Genomic DNA, 14,881 nt, shown 5'->3' with positions numbered 1-14,881 from the left:
TTTGTTCCCACTTCTCTTGTTAAAAAAGCTGTTCCACAAGCCAAATGCTCAGACACCCAAGGACCTTTTTTAATTTAAATTTATTCTGCATTTATTCATGACAAGTTTGCTGTATTTGTGTCATGTTCAGCCATTTGTCAATTAGTTTCTTTGCCGGCATGTATTAAAACATTATTTATACTAAATATTTATACTATATACTATATATTTACTATGTTCTAGACATACTATATAGTATACTATATATACACTATATATATAGTTACATATATAGAATCAGAATACAATTAGAATCATAGAATAGTTTGGGTTGGAAGGGACCTTTAAAGGTCATTATAGTTCAACCCCCTGCCATGGCAGGGACACCTTCCACTACACCAGGTGTTTCAAAGCGCCATCCTGCCTGGCCTTGAACACTGCCAGGGATGGGGCATCCACAGCTTCTCTGGGCAACCTGTGCCAGTGCCTCACCACTCTCACAGGGAAGTATTTCTTCCTTATATCGAAACTAAATCTACCCTCTTTCCGTTTAAAACCATTCTCCCTTCTCCTATCACTACATGCCCTTGTAAAAAGTCCCTCTCCAGCTTTCTTGTAGGCCCCATTCAGGTACTGGAAGGCTCCTATAAGGTCCCCCTGGAGTCTTCTCTGCTCCAGGCTTAACAACCCCAAATCTCCCAGCCTGTCTTCATAGGTGAGGGACTTTAGTCCTCTGATCATCTTCAGGGCCCTCCTCTATTTGAAAATAAAAAACATATCCCACCTCAGATTTAATTTTGTTAAAGAACTCTTCTAATTTCCTCAAAGAAAGTGATTCTTCCCACATCATCCTCATAAACTCTTAAGTCAACCTCTTGAAAACACGGATGACCTGAGCTGAACACAGCATCCCAGATAAAGCCTCTGTCTTGTTTAAAATTGTACTCATACTCCTTTGTCAACATTGGAAATACCTCAGCTATGCTACTATTATGTTCATGACTTTTATTATTACGCCAAACTGCAAGGGTAGCCCTGTCATTTAATTTTAACTGTTCATTTACCAGCATTTAATATATTAACAGCTTAAAAAAAAAAAAAGATTAAATTTGTTACAGTTTACGACAAATACAGGTAGGAGGTTTGCAAACCAAAGTAGGAACTATAGGATGTATAAACCCATGTTGGCATTCATTGTGGTGTTAGCAGAACATCAGATAATCTGAAAATGGCAACATGATAAATATCACAAAAATGAAGGGAAATAAAAAATGTTGCTTCCATTCACTTTCAACAGAGGTGAGAAAGTGAGCTTGCTCACAGTCAAGGAACAACAGAAAGCAGATGTGTTTATCTTGCATAGGTTAAAATAATACAGTATCAGACTACCTTATATAGATGATAACTTCAGATTAGCAGTAAGATTATGAGAGTTCTGTTCTACAGATAATACTCCTCTGTCATCAAATCCATGCTTTGGTTTGAAATTCCTGTCTGCAGATGCCCCCAAACCTTTGAAACATCAATAATTTTTTTTTCCTTATCTATTATCCATACAATTTTAGGTCTCATACCTTTCAGGTTACTGTCACACATAAATTCTATGTATCTTATCTGTAAGTGCACTGTTTTCTTTGTTCATATTACATATCCAAATTTTTAAATAAAATTATTTTCCTCTACCATATAAGTTTCCTTAGGGCAGGTCCACTGCAGTTCCTTGCTTCCCAGTTCACATCTGGAAGTACTGGTCACAGTCACCCTCTGCTGAAAAAGCCCACCCGTGCCTTTCAGTTCCTTTGCTGACGCCAATCCCTGAACTCCCAGTTTCCAGTAGGAAATACTGTCAGAAGCCCCCAGGTGCAGGATTTGCTCTGCCTGGTTTTAAATGTTACTTATGTTCATTCTGATACACTTCAGCTGTTACTAAATCTTAAAAATTTATTATAAATCTTGCAACTGTCACTGCTGTTCTTAAAGGTGTGGGTGCCATTACCGAGCAGAGAGTAAGTTTTTAGGTTTTTTTGGTTGTGGTTGGAGGAGATGTCAGCGTACGCCTTTAATAATAATAATACCAATGAGAAAGAACGATTCTTTTTTAACTTTGACTCGTGACTTTCGAAAGGCTGCAGCCAGGCGGCTCTCAGCTCGCCGCGCAGCGCTGAGGCGCCGAGCGCGCCGTGCGGCGGGGCGCGCAGCTGGGCAGCCCCCGAGGGCAGCGGCCCCGCCCGCCCAGCGCCGCGCCGGCCCCGCCGGCCGCCTGCCGCGCCCGCGCCGCCAGGGCTCCCACCGGCGGCTCGCCACCGACACAAAACGGATTATTTCTGCTTGCTTGGAGCTGTCAGCGCCCAAGCCCCCGGCCCTCGCGCTACCTGCCCCCTTACGTGCCCCTCTCCTCAGGCGCCGCTGCTGCTCTCCGCGGAGACACCGTCCCACCGCCCGCGCCAGACCTGCCGCCACCCACCCTAGAGAGGCGGGCCGGGAGCAGCCCCCACTCACCCGCCGCGCCCGGGCACGACGCGCCGCCCGGGGGCGATCACGCAGCAGCGGCCCGCACCGGTGTTTCGCCAGTTGCTAGGCGACACCTGCGGCGCATGCGCGGGCCGCCGCGCGGGGGAGCGGGCGGGAAAGTGGGGCGGGAAGGTGGGGCGGGCTGGGCGCGCCTGAGGGGAGCCTGCGGCCACCGCCGCCGCTATTCCCATCGCCTCTTCTCCCGTTTCCCAGTTGTCCCTGGGCAGTGGCTTCAGGCGTGTTCGTTTAATATGGATCTCCAGAGCCCCGGGGAGTGATTTCACCATGACACATGCATTAATCCATTTTGTCACAATTTATCCCGACTCCAAAGTGCTGGTAACACATCTTTGAGGGAAGCATTAAGTCATTAATAGCGATGAGCTGGGGCAGTGATGAAAAAATAAATCAGTCTGTCTCAAAATTAAAGGAAAAGGCTACTTTCTCACCCAAAGAATACAATTTCTGAAAATTAATAAAAATGTACACTCAGTCTATGAAAGCTGCCATGTTCACGCCTGCCTTTTGTGGTCTTTTTTTCTCTTGTTCCTGTTTCACTATCGATTTTCAGTGCAATCATGAAAAAAGTTGGAAAAGCCATCTGTTCTTGAGAGGAACAGATAAAAGTTAGCGACTTAGAGCAAGGTGCAGGCAGATCTCTGCCAGAGCATCACCTATTGAGGCCCCACTGGTGAGACATCAGCACAGGGTTTTGCCAGAGGGCCGAAAGAGTTATCTCATTTCTATCATCAGCTCTGGTTTGATGATTAAGAAAGCCATGCTGTACAGATAATGTGCTATTCTCAGAATATTAATTCATTGCTGTATTATTTTTTGCCAGCCAGGGATATTTTGGAAGGAATACTAAGCCAAATTCTGGAATCAAGTAACATTTTCTAGCTTGAAATTGCTATCGGCAACTGCAGAAGTAACAGGAAACAAGCAAATACGATCATTTTGGGGCTTCAAAGTCAGGTAGTAATAGGTAAAGAAATTACAGCTGCTATCAACTCTCTCCCGTGATTCCTTTTAATCACAAATCTCATTGCTTCTCCCCAGATTTCTAATAATGTTGCTCTTCAAGGATAAATGCAGTTCTATTTTTATAAGCCGTACCAATCTGTTGAGATCATAGCACAAACAGATCCTGGCCTTACACTACCATAATAGATGCGTACCATCATAATAGAAGAGCTGGTGGGTCATTTTTAGATATAATCAAGCTACACGTGTGAGGATGTCTCATTCCACTTTCAACATCAGCACTCCCATAGAAAATTTACAGAGATTTATGATCACCTTCACTGGAAAACAACTGCCATGACAAGTCAAGAACCATACTGACCGGTATCTCAGCAGACAGGAGAAATCACACCGAACGTTTAAGGGCAGTTTATGACTGACCAACGCTCCACGAAGTCTGGCCAACTGATCTGTCACGCTTACAACAGTTAGGAGCACCTCACACTGGCAGAGAAGAAAGAAAAAAATTTTGCTGTAGCTTAGTAGAGGCAAGTCATCTGCTTTGCACACTTCTTCATGATCTTTACTTCTTCAAGAATTTGTCTGCTTTCCTATGAAGGAATAGGGCCAAACATCCTGTCAATTTGATTAAATTAAGGCTTCTACAGAAATAAATCAAGTATGGATTAAAAATGTACTTGAAAGAATATTGTGGAACAACATTTTAAATATTTAATTTCAAAAGGGACTTAAATGCATAAGCTACTGCTAAATCAAAGTATTTGTTGAATTTAAGTGTTGGAATTTTGCATGCTGAGGTGTTTGAAATTATCTTTCTAGTGTTACTGAAAGCACCACTGGGGGAGTAATTTCTCATTTCCTGAAACGTCAGAAGTGGAATTACTATGTGCTGGATTGCTTGTCTGAAATAATTCTTTTTTCCATTTAAGAAAAAAATCAATCATAATTTATGCTTTAAGAAATACCTGATGACATACAGTACAAACAGTCTTGTCATATAACTTGTTTTATATCAGTCTGAAAAGACACTTAAAAGGGACTTTCCTTTTCTGACAAGAAGCAGCTGGCTTAGGGAGTGATGAATTTACAACGTATCATCTTGGCATTTCAGTTTGCTATATTACTTCACACATTAAAATACTCAATATCAATGTAAATGGACCTCTTTCTCTAGGGGGAGAAAAAAAAAAGAAATCAAAACAAAGAACAAGCCTTTCATTCTTTTAGCTTGCAAGTAAGATTTGTAAGTCTTCATTTTTCACAGGCACCCTGCCTGCACCAAGTGTATGGTGTGGGAATATTGAAAAATGCTCTCCCAGTGTAGTTGTATTCTCTAGTCAGTTGTTCTTCTATACAATATTAAAACTAAATTAATGGATGATTTATTTTAGCAAATGTATTAATCATAGTTTGTAAATGGCAAATTGCATAGCACTATCATTTGGAAACTGATGACTTGCAGCCACAGCTTGTATCTAGACCTACAGCCTAGATCTCTGACTGCTGGTAGTGGTATGTAACGTATGTAACATCAGTTCATGTGTGTATATGTACTTAATATCTTCAGAGACACTCAGAATAGGACAAGCAGTTCAGCAGTAAAAGTTTTAAGCCAGGAGTTGAGATGATAGACTTCCTGTATAATCCTGAAAAAAATACATAATAAAATGAAAACAATTTGGTTGTTTAACTGGAATGACCAAATACTTTTGTATTTCTATACTTGAATTTCTGCCTATGAAACCAGCACCTTCTGAAGTCCTTGTCATACACAATGTTTTGGACTGAGGTTCATTAAAGTCCTTAAATACTGTTGCTGGAAAGTATAAGCATTACAAAATTAGGAAGGGTATGCTTAAGTGGTATCTAGTACATCAATAGGTGGCACACTTGTTTGTTAGGGCATACGTATCCCCAGAAAATGAGACTGTTTTTAGTCACCACGGCTATCACATTTTCTGGTTTTAAAAAACAGTAGTGACCACAGTCAGCTAACATAAATGAACATAAACAAGTGTGGGTTTTATCTACAGTGTTTTTTGAAAACTGTAGATGTTATCAGAGATGTTAAGGAATTACTGTAGTGAAAGACTGAAGGAAGGAATAACTGAAGAAATCATCTTTTTGACCTCACATCTAACACAAATCAGATAATTCTGCCTAAATATTTTCACAGTTTTGTAGCAAATACATTTTAAAACATCACTTGTTTTTCCTAAGACATAGATACTTTTTAAGGTTTAACTGAATCAATTCTCTGGGGTACTATAAGTGTCATCATGGACATGCTAAGTTTGATATTGGGTGTTCTCAGAGGCCATAATTTCTTGTGCTGATGAAGTAATACAGAGATTGTGTTTAAAAAAACTGATTTTTCTTGCCCAAATTTCAGTTTACAGCTTCAGTCTTCAAAGATGAAACATTCTGTAGTGTTCTCAGGACAAATTGTGCTGTATTGTTTCTATTCTTATAACAGCACCGATCCTCTGAAGCCTTGCCAAAGGCTGTGTTTCAACAAGGAATGACAACTCCATTCTTATCTTGGATTTGAAGGCTAGAGTCACAAAAAATAGAAGATAATTTAATGAATATTTTTAATTGTTTCAATACTGGGGCATTAAAATGGGAAATTTTTCTTGGTCAAAGTCTTTGTTCTCTCAATTACAAATTTAGAATCCTCAGAATTTAAGATTTTGGCCCTTTTCTTTCCCTCCCAATGTTTCTTTCTGGGTCAGAGGGGAAATTGAGCAATTTTTTCACTTTTCTTCAGTTCCTCTTCATTAATGTACATAATTTACATAACTCTCAACTCAGAAAACAGTACAGAGTACAGAATTATGGCTTCGTTTTCCTTTTGCTTACTGTGTAGCATTTAAAAAACTTGAGGCAAAATAGGTTTGCAGCTGAGAGAGAGAGAAGAAATCCTCCATGTAGGGATTTTTTTTTTCACCTGGAAATCAGAAAAGAAACAAACATTTTTAAGTTTGAAGTTATGCACACAAGTAATGCAAATAAATTTGCCTGAGAAAGATGCTAGTTTGGATGAAAGTCCCTTTATAACTCTGATTTTTTTTTCTTTTAAATGAAAATGCCCTTTTATGACTAGAAAATGGGTTCAGAGATGAGAAATTGTATTTGAAAGTTGTTTAAAATATCAGTCTATACATTGCTTTTAAATATAATTTATTATATTCCTTAATCTTAGCTGGGGTACCTCTCTGTTGTGCTTTCTGATGTTAAGTTGTGAGAGTATGTAAATAGCTTGTTATTATGGAAATGTTTTTAAGTCAGATACATGTATTTAGGGATACCTAAGTATCTTCAAACTGTTTTCTTCTCTTTCTCCCTCACAGTTTATTAATTAGGAGAATTTCTGTAAAAATCAGAGATCTATTTGTTCCCAAAGTCTACTAATTTTTAAGGAAATACTTGTTTTGGAGTGTTTTTGCTACTCAGACCAGACATGAGAATCCAGCATCTTGCTGGCCAAACGCTTAATGAGCCTGTGGGTAATTTGAAAGATGCCAGCACTGCTGTCTCCAAAGTCTGTTTGTGGTGCCAGGCCTTATTGTTAGAATAGTGTAATTCACAGCTTGAATTAGATCTAGATGTAGATCTATATCTATCAGGCATACTCTTCTTATATTTTTGCTCCTATAAAAGCTAGACAAAGTGGAAGAGGAGCAGAAAAAGCAAGACGAGCTGTGCTTTAGGTCAGTGACCTTGAAACTGCATGGCAATGAATGAGACTGCTGTTTTAACTTGAAATTATTTTTAATTTCACACATATCCTAGCTTGATTAGTAGTAATTTCTTGTTTTGACATGATTTGTGTTGAACATTACATTGACATACTGTCCGCCTACCAAAATGTTACCTATTTCTGGATGTTAAGAAATTGGTGATGAGCCCAGTCATTTTAGGTGCTCGGCAGAGTGTGTTTAGGAGTGTTTGGTAGGCATCTGCACAGAATTCTTTCAGAGTTGTGTTTAGTTTAGGATGCTGAATAAGATGCTAAGAAACATGTTCTGCAACACACCCCTCCTTTGCCTTCTGGTTTTCCTGTGTTCAGTTAGGGGTTGCTGGATCTTGCACTCCCTTTGACTCTCGAAGAAGTATACTTTTTGTGTTTGCCCAGTTTTGATTTCTGAATAGATATATACTAATGCACCTGTTGCTAATCGGAATAGGGCTAAATACTGTGTGGTTTTGCAAAATCACTGTTGTCCAGCACAGCAATAATTTGAGTTCAGTTGCCTTACATGGTTCATTGATAGATAATATGAACACGGCAAAAACCTCCCAATGAGTTTGGAAAGTCTGTGACCTGAGGGTGTGGTTTCCAGTGCAGAGGGTAATGGTATTGAAAAAAGCTTTTAGAGCATAAGTTTGCATTTTGGTTACCTTCCTTGTAATTAGGTAGACACACAAATGACTGTTCCTAGACAGAATGAGGGCTGTCTTTGTGGTACCTCAGAATCTTGATCTTTTCACCATTCAGATTCAGGGACTGTCTTGCAGAAACCAAAACAGGGGTGAGAAGGGGAAGGATGCAAGCTGGAGAGTTCATTGGTTTTAGTCCCTGACCTGGGACACATACTCAAGCCAGTGTTCAGTTTTCAATAACTTTAAAAATATGGAAAGTTACATCTCAATCCTGGACTTTAATGTTTTAAGCTGAAATGTTCTTTCTTTATCAGAAGGTTTAAAAGAAACAGGTACCCAGTGGCTTGGTGGCTTAGGAAGAACACTGGGTGAGGATGGCTCACTAAATTTTGCTCTGGTTTCTGGTTTAAGCTATTGAGGTTTGGTCCTGTACCAATTCCCAGGACTTTTATTCTTGGGAGACTGGTGTTGTGCAGCATTCTTTTACTGTAACATAAAGCAGAATCTGAAAAGTTACTTACTAAGTGCATGCCTCTGTGTTTTGGTGATCATTTAAAATGATTTCTTTACATGATGTACTCTCAATAGATCACTTTTGTAGAAAATGTGTTGTGGCACATGACACAGTATCAGAGCACTGCATCTCAGTGTAAGACTGTAAAGTCTTGCAAGTTATCTGAGATGAACTAAAAAGATAAACATAGCAATTGTATATATATGTCCATAGTATGCACCTCATATCTTCATTAACCAATCCAGGAAGCCACCAACAAATGAACAATTCTGTACCAAAAAGCTATTTTTAGGCCAGGTTGTCTGGTCTCCTTTTCCATTGTGGTTACCCTGAAGTTAAAGGTGCTGTCATAGCCATGTAGAATTACTAGTCAGTGTTTAAATACTGCTGGTTTGTATATTGTTCGTATATTTTCTATATTGTCTTCCTTGTGACATGTGTCATTGGTTAGTATTCAAATTCTGTAATATGGAATCAAAATAGACACACACTTGTAAAATCTTGTGAGTTTAGTTCCTCTTTCCACAACAGCAGAAGTTTCTTTGCTCATAACGCCAAGCCTCCCTACAGACAGCCCCCTCCCAAGAGCTGTTCATCCCTGGGCTACATGACTGCTTGCTACATGTTGTTTTACCAACTACTTTCTGTACCTTCTTTGGATCCTCAATCCATTTCTCCATGCAATAATCCCTAGTATTGGCACCTACATCTAGGTCCCAGCGCCTGGTATGTATGTAGCTCAGTTGTTGGAAGGATCTAGCTGTGCCCTGTATATTGGGCAATGGCTCTTAGTGTGTCTTGGTTTTGGAAAGTCTCTTGCTTCCAAAAAGAAAGGGACGTGGTGACTTCTTACATGTGTGCTGAATGTATGGCATCTTTCATGCCCATGCACTTGCACCAGTGAGTTTTCACAAGCCCTCTTTATTACGTGTCAGCTTCTTCAGTGATTTATAGATCTGTTTTTTTAAACAATGTAACTGCAAGGTAATAAGGGCTAAAGATAATGGTTGGAGAAAGAATAGCTCAAGCAAAAAGACAGAAACTAAGTGATAAGCAACAACAACAATAATAGTAAAATAAGTATTGTAAGTAAATTGCACTGGAGTTAGCAAGGGGACTTGGCGGAATTTGGCTGTCCTGGCACCCATGATGCAGCGTGCTGTTCTGTGCATGATACATCTGTGTAGTTGCACCAATGTTACCTGTCTACAGACAGTATCTGCATCAGTCTTGATAATATAGAGTCTTTTAAATGCTTGGATTTACTTGATGATCTGCATGGCAGTTCAGTGTTGCACTGGCATTTCATTGTAGCTGTGAACTGCTGCAAGCCCTAGTAAAACAGGACCACATGAAGCACCAGATAGAGAAACAGGGTAAGGTGGGGTTTTACAGGAGTTATTTGTAGGCTCTCCTAACTTAGCTGAGTGAAGGAGCCAGCACTGATTCTGAAATACATAATATTTGCATTTTTGATTGCAATAATTTTTAATTTCTCCCTTCTAAATTACATTCTTTCATTTTTAATGTACACTGCTACCTCAGAAAGCATTGCATGTATATAATTTTACTGTTGATAATCAGGCTGGTGTGATGTGTGTAACAGACCTGTATCTTACAGTTCTATCGAATTTGCCCTTACAGGAAGTCATTTTGATGATTGGTTCGGTTTTTTGTTGTTTTTCTTCCATTCACTGTGCCACAAATTAAGATGTGGCAGATAGACCCACACTTTATTCTGAGTTCTTTTTATAAAGATGCCTGATTTGGAGAGGTGCTGGATTTGTAATTATTTACTGTCCAAGCATTTAAATCCATATACTAGCCCTGTTTTTTGTTGCTTCCTGGTTGATTGTGGTTGTGTAGGGAGTAGAGAAGCTTTCTCTCTTGCAAAGGAAGGCCAGATTTTGAAAGCATTTAGAAAACTATGGCTGTTGTCTGCTTGCAAACCTTCCAGCATATTTTAATTTCTACCTTCCTCAAATTCTATTGGATGTCTTTGAGTCGACTGGTATCAAAGTGTGTATTTAATAGCTTCTCACATAAAATTAGGAAATGACTACTGTGGTAATTTTTTTTCTTGATCGGCCCAAGCTTTGAGACATGCCTTTCTGCTGCAATAGCTGTCACGCAGCCCATGCAGTTAAGCAATGGGTTAACTGTTTCTCTCCTTTTGACAGTTCCTCAGTTGCTATAGATTAGCAGAGCTGACTTCAGCAGAACCAGATCTATTTCCAGCAGCTCAGGATATGGTCTCTTGAGCTATATTAGAACTAAACAAACTTGTTCAATTAGCAACAATTACTTTGGACAGTGAAAGGCTAATAGAGGATTTTGCTCACAGGTGTCTGTCTTTGATCTTAGTCACTGAACCATTTAATGATTCTGTTTGGTTTGGTGCTGCAAGCTATCAACTAGACAAAAACAATTTAAAAAAATTAGCTCTATAATTTTCAAAGGCCTTTGCCATTAACTGTTCATGCCTAAATCTCTTTGTATGAGACTCAGGAGGCAGTAGCAGTAAGCAGATATGCAATGCGAAACAGCAAAAAATAGATGTGAGGTGCTCAGAGAAGGCTGAAATGGATTGCTTGATGACAAAGCTGAAGTATGAGCAGTCAGAGAAATAAATCAAAGGATGGTGTTGCTTATTCTGTTAGATTTTCCTATATTTGTGCAGGAGGCAGGGACATATGCTTAGGATTAAAGCTCATGTGCCTTTCAAACAAAAAATCATTCTCTGAGGTTTATGTTTTCTGTTCTCAGAACTCTTGAATTCAACATTGAAGTCATTAGCAATTATATGGGAGAAGATAAATCTCCCTTCAGGTGTCCCTGGCTGGACCTGAAGTATCTGGATGCAACATTTCCCCAAATGACAGCTTGATACCACTTCTTATCTCTAGCTAGCTTGGCTCTGCTACATAGTGTTACAATAGAGTTCCTCTATTGTCTTCTGTAAAGTGTTGGTAAATATACACCAAAAAAAGGCTCAGAGTAATGTAGGTACTGAAGACAAACACAGACATACTGACATTCTTTAGAACAAGTATTATTTCATATTTGGCAGTCCTATAGATAACTAAAACTTTTTTTTTTTTTTTTTCATTTTCAGGAATACTCCATGCCATGAAAACTCCATGAAGTTTGCTTACTTCACTGTCACAAACAGTAAATCTGTGCACAGTAAGTCATAATGAATCATGCTTATTAGCAATTAATATCTGATAAGGTTTGAAGATTATTAAAAAATGGAAACTGCTGGTAAGGATTTATATATTCATATAAATTACATTTAGAGTGTTATGAATAATATTCAGTTCTATCTTTCTCAGAATAATATAGAAACCCTATCGCAATGATTAACTCTATGAATTTCTGTCATTATTCTGACAGGTTTATCAGAACAGCATCTTTCAGATTTCTGTAAATTATAACAAGACATGACAGGCAATCTAGATAAGAAAGGATAAACATCTTCATGAGCAAGAATTGAAATAATTATATATTGTACTTGGTAAGACAGGGATATTGTTGGAAAGAAAGACAAGTAAATAAATTACAACAATTTCAAGGCCATAGACAATTCTAACTAAAGATTCTACTTATTTTTACACTTGGCAACAATTATATTTGCTATAGCATAGGGAGATCAAATGGAAATAGAAAACAGGAAGCTCTTTCACATTGCAGGCAGCTGTAATGGGTATTGCAAACAAAACCTAGCCATTTTTATTTGTCTCTTTCATTGTGCTAATGAGACTCTTTTGCTTATAAAGGGTTTCACTTGGCTATTGAGCTTTCTGCAGTTTAGATATTGGGTAGTACTATATAGTTGTATTGTATGTTTTAGCACCTGTTGTTATGGTCATTACTCAGGGATACTGACAATTGCCTTTTGGTCTTTTGTACATGTTGTTCTTTCCAGCTTCTCTATGGCTTATTGTTTTTCGCGCTCTGAACCTGTCATCTTCCCAGCCTGAATAATTTTCTCGCTGTAGGACAGTTAGCATCTCATCAGTCAAATACTTCACTATGGAAGTGATTTATTCAAAGCCATGGGGTTTTACAAAACTATCAAGATCACTTTCCTGAATGACAGAAATGATACCATTACTAAATATAATACAGAGGGATTTATGGCACTGTCTGCTTTATAATAAACTGCAAGTTCTGTGCATTGTATGGTATCAGATATCAGTGCTTTCAGATCCCGTTTATTTCAGTACCTGTGAGAATGCTGTGTTAGGCCAGGGGACAGAGGAAGCACTGAGTGATGGGCTAACATAGAGCTGGGGAACTAGGCTGAATCCAGAGTATAACCCCTAGCAGGACCTTTACGAGCAGAGGCCTCATTTAGTTAGCATGGTGTGGACTTGCGACAGCTTCATTCCTGCTCCATGAGCTCATGCACCAAATCAAAGGATCTATGTCAATGCTGAATAAATGTGTGTGTTGGTGTTGGATCCCCAGCTGCAAGAGAATGCCAGGCAGGAGCAAACTGCATGAACCCTGTAAGCAGTGTGAAATACTTGGCAGGTCTGAAGTCTAAATTCAGTGACGCAGTGGATGTGATTGCCACAGACTGGCATCTTCTACAATCTCTCACATCTTTCAGATGAAAAAGATAGGAGGCTATAATCACACTGTGCTTACACAGAAGCAACATACAGCAAGAAAACAAGTTGAACACCATTGGAAATTTTCAAATTTTTTACTAAGGAAGGAGAGGATATAGTAAGAATATTCCAAAAAAAGATAGAGACTGTTATAGCAAGTGGTCTAAACCCAGAAAAAAATCTTTTACTATAAGTACAATCATGGGTTAAACTTTTATGTCAGTGTGCTTTTATGAAGCTGGTCATAGCTGTTAAGTTCAAGCTGTGATTAATATATAGTGCTGAACAATGGTTATGTGGATGCATTTGAGGGTATTCTGGTGAGTTCAGTATGCAAATGTTTTGACTGATATAGACAGTCTTATTTAAGATTTTGCCAATGGTTATATTCATACAGAGTTATACAGTTATTTATGGTCTAGCACCTTGTAGTCATCTGGTGGGCAAGACTTTCTATTATTTTGATAAATACTACATTCATTTTTTCCAAACATCAAGTTTGTATTCATATTACTCCTCCTCTACATAATTTTGAACTTTCCAGTAAAGAGTTTCAAGCAAAAAATGACCAAAGACATAGGAAGTGACCAGTGCTCACTTCCTTTGAAATGAGAAACAAATCCACATCTCAGTTCCAGTCAGTGTGTTTGTTGAGTCCTGTTGACAGTGTAGTTTGCAGTCCAGCCATAAATGTTTCTAACTTCCCATTATGCAGAGAGTCCAGTACAAAGCTAATTCATTAGTTATATTACTAATCTTCCCTTACTGGAGCTATTGTTTGTCAGACCACTTTGAAAATTAGGATATTTTTTTCTGTGTTGATGTATCAGTCCTGAATTTATTTATTTTCTTTTTATTTGGGATAAAATAAGTCAAGTGTCAGGTTTTAGACAGCCGATTGTCAGTCCAAAATGAACAGAAGCAGTGCAAAAGGACATGTCATTATTTGTAGTTTTTATTCTGAAGACACGAAAAATACAGATTTGTTGTCTAGTAAATGCTTCCACTTTCTCTAACAAAGTTGTGGACAGATAGTTGAAGACAAGTATCCCATAACTTGCAGCTTGATATCCAGCTTGACTGATAGAATTCTTTAAAATCATTGTCTAAAAACACTCCAAACAAATCAAAAGAGCATGACAAACAATCAAAAAGTAGATCTTTCCAGTGGAACATGCTCCATATGTCTAGCACATATATCTATGGGTTATAACTGTTTAACACATTTTGCTGTTAGTTGGAAGAGCAGTAGGTGATATGTACTCAAAGACAAAACTTGTGTTTTTGGAGAGGATTATAGGTTGTGCCAATGATGGCAGGGACTGGACTCACTAACACTGGAAGCCCTTTCCACTCTGGTGTGCCAAGTACTGTTTCACCTAACATTTGAAACTGAATAAATGATGATGATTTATTTTTTCTTTGGTTCCTTTGGATTTCTTACAATTTTCTTGTTTTACAAACTATGTACAAACCTAAAGACTAGGGGCTCCAATTTAATTGCCTGCACATAAAGGTAATCCATAGTTTTTCATACATCCTAGAGGATCTCAGACATCCTCAGGTAGCTGCCAAATGCAGCATATGATTGGTTCTTTTTTTTTACAGTGCCCAGCTAGAGGTCATGGGGGCTACACAGGAAGCTAGGACATCTCAAATGGCATCGCCAGGTGGCTATGTGAACCAAACATTTGCAATAGACTTTAAATTTCACATTTATGTATCTACGTAGAGCACAACATCCTACAGTCCTCTCCAAATACACAATCGCCCAAACCCCTAAAGAACACTGGACTGAAAAACAACTTAAAGATTGATTATGATCCTTTGCAGTGTTTTTATTGTTGCTACTGTTCTCATGTCTTGTTAACAACCAAATTTTCAAGAC

At 38.6% G+C, this 14,881-nt stretch overlaps 1 protein-coding gene across 8 annotated transcripts in view; it reads right to left on the bottom strand.

The window, feature by feature from the left end:
- The window catches only part of ARMC3 (armadillo repeat containing 3), a 96,039-nt gene that overhangs the window by 59,563 nt on the left and 21,595 nt on the right, over positions 1 to 14,881 (bottom strand). For 4 of the 8 annotated variants that reach the window (XM_056336120.1, XM_056336115.1, XM_056336121.1 and 1 more), the window contains exons 2-3: positions 6,337 to 6,424; positions 3,836 to 3,957 (exon numbers count right to left, since the gene is read on the bottom strand). The exons of 2 other annotated variants lie outside the window; for them this stretch is intronic. The gene's annotated coding sequence lies outside the window, so the exon portion shown is untranslated. The remainder of the gene's footprint in view (positions 1 to 3,835; positions 3,958 to 6,336; positions 6,425 to 14,881) is intronic. 2 more of the 8 variants (XM_056336117.1, XM_056336116.1) reach the window with 2 other exon arrangements.

Source organism: Falco biarmicus, chromosome 4 (genome assembly GCF_023638135.1).
Source record: "Falco biarmicus isolate bFalBia1 chromosome 4, bFalBia1.pri, whole genome shotgun sequence".
NCBI lineage: Eukaryota > Metazoa > Chordata > Aves > Falconiformes > Falconidae > Falco > Falco biarmicus.
Note: the sequence above shows the minus strand (reverse complement) of the source record. Positions and strands in the feature narration are given on the sequence as shown.